Source organism: Sciurus carolinensis, chromosome 18 (assembly GCF_902686445.1).
Source record: "Sciurus carolinensis chromosome 18, mSciCar1.2, whole genome shotgun sequence".
Lineage (NCBI taxonomy): Eukaryota > Metazoa > Chordata > Mammalia > Rodentia > Sciuridae > Sciurus > Sciurus carolinensis.
The window spans coordinates 5,901,326-5,910,285 of record NC_062230.1 but is presented as its reverse complement, the minus strand read 5'-3'; the positions used below and the strand labels follow the sequence as shown (position 1 = coordinate 5,910,285).

At 50.2% G+C, this 8,960-nt stretch overlaps 1 long non-coding RNA gene and 1 other non-coding gene across 2 annotated transcripts; one reads left to right on the top strand and one right to left on the bottom strand.

Annotated features, from left to right (window-relative positions):
* Positions 1 to 2,482: 2,482 nt before the first annotated feature.
* Positions 2,483 to 2,556, top strand: Trnat-ugu (transfer RNA threonine (anticodon UGU)). Its single transcript has one exon. It is a non-coding gene; the product is annotated as a tRNA-Thr (tRNA).
* A 1,562-nt stretch (positions 2,557 to 4,118) lies between these two features.
* LOC124969996 (uncharacterized) lies at positions 4,119 to 5,465 on the bottom strand. Its single transcript, XR_007106055.1, has 3 exons — positions 5,330 to 5,465; positions 4,943 to 5,026; positions 4,119 to 4,206 (listed from the first exon to the last, which is right to left on the bottom strand). It is a non-coding gene; the product is annotated as an uncharacterized LOC124969996 (long non-coding RNA).
* Between the last annotated feature and the right edge of the window lie 3,495 nt (positions 5,466 to 8,960).

Genomic DNA, 8,960 nt, shown 5'->3' with positions numbered 1-8,960 from the left:
ATCCAAGTAAACTCATTTCTCCTTTGAAGCAGCGATGTCTCATTTGTTCTCACCTCTCCTGGGAGTAGGGTTGGTGGTGAAATGTGCTCCAGAGAGCACCCTGGACCACCCACCCAAGGCTGGGAGGGGACGAAGGCCCCAGAGCCCAGGGCATCCAACCGTGGTCCTGGCCTGCCCTTGGGTGTCCTGGTACAAGGGTTAAATCAGAAAATCTAGGGCCAGAGGTGTAGCCCTGCAGGTTGTGTCCACCAGCAAGGCAAAAATAAATAAAAGGAAAATTCATTACACGGATTAAGCTTAGCACAGCTTATTTGACCACAACAGAGATGACCCGGAAATCGGGTGACCAGAGCAGATTCTGAGAATTCCAACCAAACTGTGATCTGCAGATATTTTTAGAAAAAAACAGAAGTGAAGCCTTGGAAACAGCTTAATTAGCCACAGCTCAATCAACCAGTCGATCGGTTAGCACATTACTGGTCCACAGTGTGCCGCTTTACTTGGTTGACTCCTGGATCTCCAACCAAACAGCTCTCAGTTATGGTGACAAAACTCTACTTCGGGCTGCTCATCAGACCCAGCACAGGCGGCCAGTTCAAATCAACGGCTGCCTTCAAAGTTTTATTTAACACAGGTTGGGTATCCCTGATCCGAAATGCTTGGCAGTGCTTTTGATTTCAGAGTTTTTCTGGTTGTAGAATATTTACCTACACTTTACCTGGTTGAATATCCAAAAATCCTGAATTTCAGAACACTTCCAAATTTTGGATCAGGGATACTCACCCTCTACTAACTCAAGAAAACACCCCTGCACAAGCAAATTCAATTACATTTTTAGAAAAGTTCAATAAAACTGACTGTGCACTGCGCAGGAGCTGTTATAGGCCTTAAAATGATAAATGATGATCGGTGGCTTCAAAGGATCAGAGAGAGAGACACACACCTATCAAAAGCGTGTGGGTTTAATGAGTTGTTAAAAAGTCTTATAAGACGCTTGGCCTTGTAAAAGAAAAACTCTTCCTATACTCGCAGCTCCTCTGACACCTGATGTGTGATGCCCGGGACACCACACTTCTGTCCAACCTGGACACACATCTGGGTGTCCTCTGACCCGTCCTCGAGTTTGGTCCTGGCTCACAGAATTCAGGGAGACACTTCTCTTGGGCTCGCTGGTTTATTCTAAAGGATGCAAGTGAACGGTCAGATGACGCAGGGCTTGGGGCCACATCGAGGGCCCGTGGGAACTTCTGTGTCTCTGACAATGGCTGTGCGGCACCCCCAGGATGTGGGGGTGTTCACCAACACGGAAGCTCTGCAGATCGCAGCATTTAAAGACTTTTATGGAGACTTCATCTATACGATCTTCCCTGCAGGATGGGGTGCAATGAGGCTGAAAATCCTAAGCTTCTAATCAGACCTGGGTCCTCTGGCTAAGCCCCCATCCTGAAGCTCTCTGGGAGTCCACCAAGATCCCCTCATCAGGAAGTTCAAGTTTAAGAGCTCTGCACACAATGCTCCCATGTCCCCTCACTTGGGAAACCACAAGGATTTCAGGAACTCTGGGTTAGAAATTGGAGTCAGAGAACGAGTAATACATTTCTGTTTGTGTGTTGCAACAATAGGTCACTTCATCTCTGAATCTCGGTTTCCTCATCTGTGAAATGGGCATAACAAGGCCTGTCACTTTGACTTTTCCCCAGAAGCAGACCTTGAAGCAGAGATCTGAACACAGATGTTGTATTTGGAAAGTAGAGGGAGTCACAGCAGAATGGGGAGGGAATACAAGAAGGCAGCAGTGGCCAGTGTATCAACTAGCCCAGGGCAGTCGGGGCTCAGCCCACGGGGAAGAGTGTGAGGCCCACCCCTCAGAGATACACACCCATTCCCAGTCATGAGTCTTTGTCAGCTGGGGCAGGGTGGTTTTTTTGCAGAAAGTGGGGGCAGAATAACCCCCAGTCCTAAGGGCCTGTTGCAGTGGTACACATCTGTAATCCCAGCTACTCAGGAGGTTGAAACAGGAGGATCCCAAGTTTGAGGCCAGCCTCAGTAACTTAACGAGGCCCTGTCTCAAAACATAAAAAAAGATTAAGAATAAAGAGGAAAGGTTGGGGATGTGGCTCAGTAGTGAAGTACCTCTGGACTCAGTTCCCAGTACTGGGGAGCAGCAGGGAGCCCCAAGATACAGAGAGGCCCCTACTGGCAACAGGGAATCTACCAGCACACAAAAGGCCCTTGGCAGGTATTCTGGGCACAGAGCTATTAAATTACTTGACCTCTAGTGCAAAGCAGAACAAGTCATCATGCAAAACAATGTAAAGGAGGGGACATTCTCATGGGGACAGGGAGCCCTCTGGAGTCCTCACCTCAGACTCCATCCACCTGGCATGGGCTTCGCTCTGAAAAGATGGGCACATCTAAGGACGGGAGCAAGCTGGAGCATGAGCTCCAGTTGATGACTGAAATAAAGCAAGAGCCAGGGGCTGGGGAGTTGGCTCAGTTGGTAGAGCGCTTGCCTTGTAAGCACAAGGCCCTGGGTTCGATCCCCAGCACCCCCTAAAATAATAAAATAAAAGACAAGAGCCAGGCTGTGCAGGACATGGGACTCTGGTCCACAGCTCCGGTAGCACCTGGCCCGGCGCTTCAGTGCTTGGTCAGGAACCGCCAGTCTCGCCAGCACCCTCCTCTTCCAGCTCAGAACCAACCAGAGGGAGCCAAATCTATTCCCAGCCGAGGGCTTATGCTGCTTCTGATTAATCTGCCTCCAGCTTCCCAAGCCGACCACCTCCAATCAGAGCACACCTGGGCTTCCCTTCCAGCCGGCGTGAAGCTCCCGCACACTGCTTGCCCGAGAGTCTCTGCCAAACGGAAATCATGGCAGCCAAGCCCTGCTGCAGCTTTGAGGGACAGTATGTCTGTTCTCACGTGCGTGCTCTTCACCTGTCTCTGCAGGGGAGTTGTAGAGCCTGGCGTGGCTACAGTCAGGGGCCACAAGATGATCAAAGCAGGTGATGGAGACCAGGGAAGAGAGGACTGGAGCTCCTGAGAGCGTGGAAGGAGCCAGCCCTCCAAGGCACTACCGGTGACCATGGGGCCAACCTCTTGCAAAGATGATCTGGTAGCATCTGTTAAAATACTTATCCTACATACCCGCCGCCCCCGACCCAACAATAACACTCACAGAAATGTACCCCATGCAGAGACAACGGGTATGTTTGCAACACTGCACTCCCTCTGGCAAAGTTGCTGTCAAATAATTTAACTTGACCTATTTAATGATGTGAATAACCCCTTATGCTTTGCCATAATTATACAAAGTGATAATATGTAATGACTTCAATTAATATTTTTACAAATCAAGCTAAGTCACCCACCCCTCATTTGTTTATTCTTCTGGGCTTTGTTATTAACAAAGAAAGGCCCTAATCAGTCCAGTATCACCTTAATAGCTGGGATTTTTAGATCCCTTTCCCATATGTTCCAGGAAGCAAAAGTTGTTTTTCTCTGCTCCTCCTTCAATGAATAATATGTGGTTTTACAGCTGCGTGGTGGAGGAAACATTAGCAATATTTATTTTTGAGAAAGACAAGTAGTTAATTTGGATAATTCTAAGATTTATCCTAAACATCAATCCCCAATTTTGAGGAATCTTTCTGTATAAATACTTTCTTTGATTTGATAAATAAATTATCTGGTTCATTTCCAAGTGAAAAAAAAAAAAAAGAAAATTGGCAAAAACCTAATTTTCCATTTGCAAAGGATATCATCAAGATATATTTTTCAGTGAAAAAAATAAAACAAGTTTCACAAGAGTTTGTGCTGCCGGATATTATTCATGAGGCAAAAAAAAAAGATATGAACACGTGATTAGCCACTTGCTGGACGCCATCTTTCAAGATGGCTGCCTATGGCAGGTCAGGACTGGGGACCCAGGATGGAGAAGGAGGAGGAGATACACTTATCACAGTACTTTTTTGGGTTATTTGAACTTTTATTATATGCATCTATTACTTTTATGATTTTTTAAAATTAATAAGTGTACAGAAACTGTCATTATGCTCTCCTGTTCCAGAAAATCTTTGTCCCAGGAGGAGAGGACCAGGCCCAAGGTGTCATGAGAAGGAAGATTCAGATAGATCCAGGATCACAGAGGGCCATTTACTGGGGACTCACTGCATAGACTGGGTGGCAGCAAGAGCAGTTGAATTCCTGCAATTTGAGTCAGAAAGAAGTGTTAGAACAGAAAGAACTTCATCCGGCTCGAAGGTGCCTGGTTTACCATAAGCTAATTTCAAGGAATCTGGCACATCCCTGAGCCGGGGTTGGTTGTAAAGCTCTGCACACCACTCAAATGGTTTTGTCTATTTATGGTTTTCTGGAAAACTAGGCTGCAGAAACCAGCTGAGGTTCCTCTGGGGCAAGTGCGGTGGTTGACTCTGTCACACAGGCAGAATCCATCTGTCCCCATCCCCCTGTCCTTCGGGCTGGACCAGTAGGTGTGCTCCTGTCTTCTGGTAGCTGCCAACAGTATCCACATGTCTGGGCCTGGGGACTTTATCCCAGAGGCTACTTTGCTACGTTAAAGTGGTAGGGGAAAGAGCACTCCCAGGGAAGGCTGGACAGTGGCTGGTGACCATGGGTGTGTACCCCCCCCAGCTCCCAAGCCCCCTGGCTCATGTGACTCTGGGGCAGGAATGTGCCTTACACCATCGCCATAGTCTCCCTAGGTCCTAGTTGGTCCCTGACAATGACTGACATACTCATTGGTTGCCTTCCTTCCCTAAACCTACTAAGTTAACTCTATCCTCCAGAACCTTTGTCTCAAGGGCTGCTTCTGGGGGAAAAATAAACCAAACAAACAAATGAAAAATAAGCCAATTGGTTTAAAAGACAAAAAAAAAAAAAAAATGAAGGGAGAGAACCTGGACTCGGGAGCCAGACCTACCTGTATCCGACCCCAGCACCATCTGTATCTGGCAGTGTGCTGCTGGAGGGAACTCTCTGACGTCTCTGGTCTCGGTTTCCACATCTATAGAATGGGCAGAATGGAGGTATCTATTTAATAGATCCAGGGAGAGGCAATTAATGCATGAGAGCGTGCCTGGTCTGTGGCCGAGGGAGGCCAACGCTGGTCTATTGTTCAAGAGAGCCTCCCTTGCCCTCTGCAAAACCTGTCATCTGACTCACAAAAAGTAAGTTGGAAGCCCTGTAGTTAGCGCCCCACTGGTGAAGCAAAAGGTACCATCTGAACCCAAGGGTGGGACAGGCAAGAGACCAAGACTCATCCTAGAGCCAAGGATGGAAACAGGCAGAACAGCAGTTCCCTACCCACCTGGACTTCCGAAGTGGCTGGGAGGCTTTCAAAAGTGAAGATTCCTGGGCTCTTCCCCGTACCTGTCAGCTTGAACTCACCAGGATGGAGCCCAGAAATATGCGTTGTCCAAAAAATTCCCCGGGGCATTTTGAGGGCCAGGCAGGCCCGATAGACTTCCTCTTCTGCGTGGTCGACAAGGGACTGTGGGTTGAGGGAACTTGGGTTCATCCAGCCAAGGAACTGAGCTGGGCATCAGGCCCTGGAACCCTTGCCCAGGGTCTGTGGCAGCTGCTGAGTGAGATCTGGTGCCTGTCACCTCTTCCTCCAAGTGGCAGATGGAACTGAAAGTTAAAGGTGCAGCCAAAGCCTTTGACTATCTCACAGCTTCCCTCACCCCCTCTCCCCTCTCCTCTTCCCAGAATACCCAGGTTCCGTCCGGCTATCAAGGACAGTGTGCTGGCTGGAGAGATGGTCAGTGATATTGGGGGTCCCTGCCCTGCATCTCCCCAGCCTCTTCCTCTTTCCCCTTCTCAACCTCCTCCTGGGAAGCAGAAGCTGCTGGAAGAACTTGCCAGGAAGTCCTGCTTGGTGTTTAGGGCTCTTGACATGCAAAGCTGTTGGTTTCAAGCAATTCCATGTCTTCTTCCTCCAGGTCGAACCTCTTCATCCCAGGGGAGTTACCTGACCTCCCATGACGGGTGGTCCTGGAGTCCAGTGACTCTGGTCCAGGTCCATGGTTTCTAGAAGCTTCAACAAGCTCTAGCCCCTGCTGCCCGCGGGGTAAGCTGCTTGACAAGGCGGTCGTGCCTTCTGGTGGCTGTCCCTTCCCCACCCACTGCCCCCTCCCTGCTACCATTTCCTGTCATCTCCTCCCAAATTAACTTTTGCACCCAGATCCTCAACTCCGTGTTTGCTTCCTGCTGGGGGGCCCAGCCCTAGACAGGGAGGAGGGGAGAGGCCCAGTGCCCAGGAGCTGAGGGTGGGCTGGGCCGCCTGCTGCCCTGACAGGGTACCAGCGACCAAACCAGTCATGTTTTTTCTCACAGTTCCGGAGGCGGGAGTCCAAGGTCAAGGCGTTGGCAAGTTCGGCATCTGGAGAGGCCTCACTCCATGGCTTGTAGGTGGCCACCTACCACTGTGTGCTCAGATGGCCTTGTGTCTGTACACGCAGGACCCTGGGCCTCCTCCTCCTCTTTGTAAGAGGACACCAGTCCTATTGGGTCAGAGTCCCACCCCCTGACCTCGCTGAACCTTCCTTACCTCTTTAAAGGCTCTGTCTCCGAGCCCAGTCACGTTGTGGGTTAGGGCTTCAATACTTGCAGTTTGGGGGTGAGGACACAATTCAGTCCTTAACAGAAGGTTACTGGGCAGGAACAGCTCGCCTAATGAAGGGAAGGCCTAGCGAGGCCAGCCAGGCCATCCAGTGCCCACGGCAACAGGAGAATGGACCTGATTCTAGAAGGGTGTCCATGGCAGTGGGAAATCCAGATCTTGGGAACCGCACCTGATGGGGGGTCCTGGGAGAGTCACACAGAAGCATCCGGATCCCAGCCAGCAACCTGGAAGGTATGGAGCAGGGGCTTCGGCCTAAGGAAAGGGGCAGTAGGGAACAGAGAGGAAGCACCTGGGGTCACTCTCAGGGCCTGGCCTGGGCAGTGTCCTCAGTACACTCAAATACCAAAGAGAAGGAGTTTCAGCAGAAGCCACCGGGAGACATGGCCCTAGGGGGAGGCACCCTCATGAGCAGATCAGAATCACTAATCATAAGGTGGGGACATCAGCAGAGCTAAGTTAAACTTTGGGACTTTTTTTCATTAGAAGACACCCGTAGGAGACCAGAAAGGCAATTGGGAGATTTTCTCAGCATACGTGTACTGGGCCAAGCGAAATCCCCAGAATTCATCGACCCTCCGGAACCTCAGAATGTGACATTATGTAGAAGGGGTTCTTTGCGGAGGTCATTGTTCAGGCTCAGAGGAGGTCTTGACCTGGCTCACAGGGGCACCTGGGATCCCAGGGACTGGACAGCTAAGGCAGACTCCAGAGCAGGGCCCAAAGCCCAGGTTCGTACAGTCAGAGACTTTGTTTTCCAAGCCCACCGGCTGGGGAGCCACAGGGTTTGGAAGGAGGACACAGACCTTGCTCAGAGGTGGGGGCCAAAGGAGGGGCTGTCACTCCAGGAGGGAGGTTTCAGGGGTTGGACCCCACTGGCGAAGCATGAGGAGAATTGGGGCGACTTCCGACAGTCAGCGTTCACTTCTAGAAATAGAGACATTCTGAATACCAGGGAGGGGACGGAAAGTCACGACTTCCATAAAACATTCCTTTAGCCATACCAGTGGCCACATGGGTGAGCTCAGCAGCTCGGGAGGCGGAGGCAGGAGGATCACAAGTCTGAGGCCGGCCTCAGCAAGTTAGTGAGACTCTCAGCAACTTAGCGAGACCCTGTCTCAAAATAAAAAGTAAAAAGGGCTGAGGATGTGGCTCAATGGTAGAGTACCCTGGGTTCAATCCCCAGCACCAACTAAACAAAAACCCAAATTCCTTTAACTGCAGAATGATTTGTTTGTTTCATTCAGCATATGACTTCCTTCCTCATCATTATTCCATCAAAATGTAACATATAGTAGTCGAGTATCACTTAACATCGGGGCTGCATCCCGGGAAAACACACCCACCCTGGTGGTGTAGGTTGTCACTCTGAGTGGTGGCGGCTTCTTCTTCTTCTTCTTCTTCTTCTTCTTCTCCTTCTCCTCCTTCTTCCTCCTCCTCCTCTTCCTCCTTCTCCCCCTCCTCCTTCTTTTTTTGGTAGGGGGATTGAACCCAGAGGTGCTTAACCACTGAGCCACATCTTCAGCCCTTTTTATTTTTTATTTAGACCCAGGGTCTTGCTGAGTTGCTTAGGACCTTGCTAAATTACTGAGGCTGGCTTTGAAGTTGTAATCCTCCTGCCTCAGCCTCCTGAGCTGCTGGGATTACAGGAGAGTGCCCCACACCCAGCTCAGGTGGCTTTTGCTGCAACCTGGAGGCGCGATAAACATGAGATGTCTGAGGCTGCTCCTCCTTCTTCAATAAGGACAGGCCAGTAACTGTGTGCTCCCGTAACGCAGCTGTGCGTTATGATCATATACTGTGTGGGATTCTATGGGCTGTGCTTTTGATACCCCTGGCAGCTCAGTAGGTTGGTCAATACCAGCATCACCCCAAAGGTGTGGGTCACGCATCGTGCTGTGGCGGTTTGACAGCCGTGACAGCGCCCGCTGGTAGGAGTTCTTCAACTCTATTACAATCCTAGGGGAACCCTGTCGTCTCTGCGGCCCCGTCAAGACTGAAATATCATTATGCACCACCTGTGTATGTAGAAAAGGGTGTGGATCGATTCAGAAAGAGTTCAGCTCAGTGAATTTTCACAAGAGGACACAGGTGAACCAACCCCGGCTCAGGGACCCAGCAGAGCTCCCCGGAGCTGCCTCTTGAGCACCCCTCCCCAAAGGACCATCACCCTCCCGCCTTCCATCATTATAGATTAGTTTTGCTTCCTTGGTGCTTGATACCCACGGATGCCAATGATAATACGCTTTTGCATTAGGCTTCTTTTCCTCTGCAGTAGGATGTGAGATACAGCCATACGATCGTGTGTCATTATAGT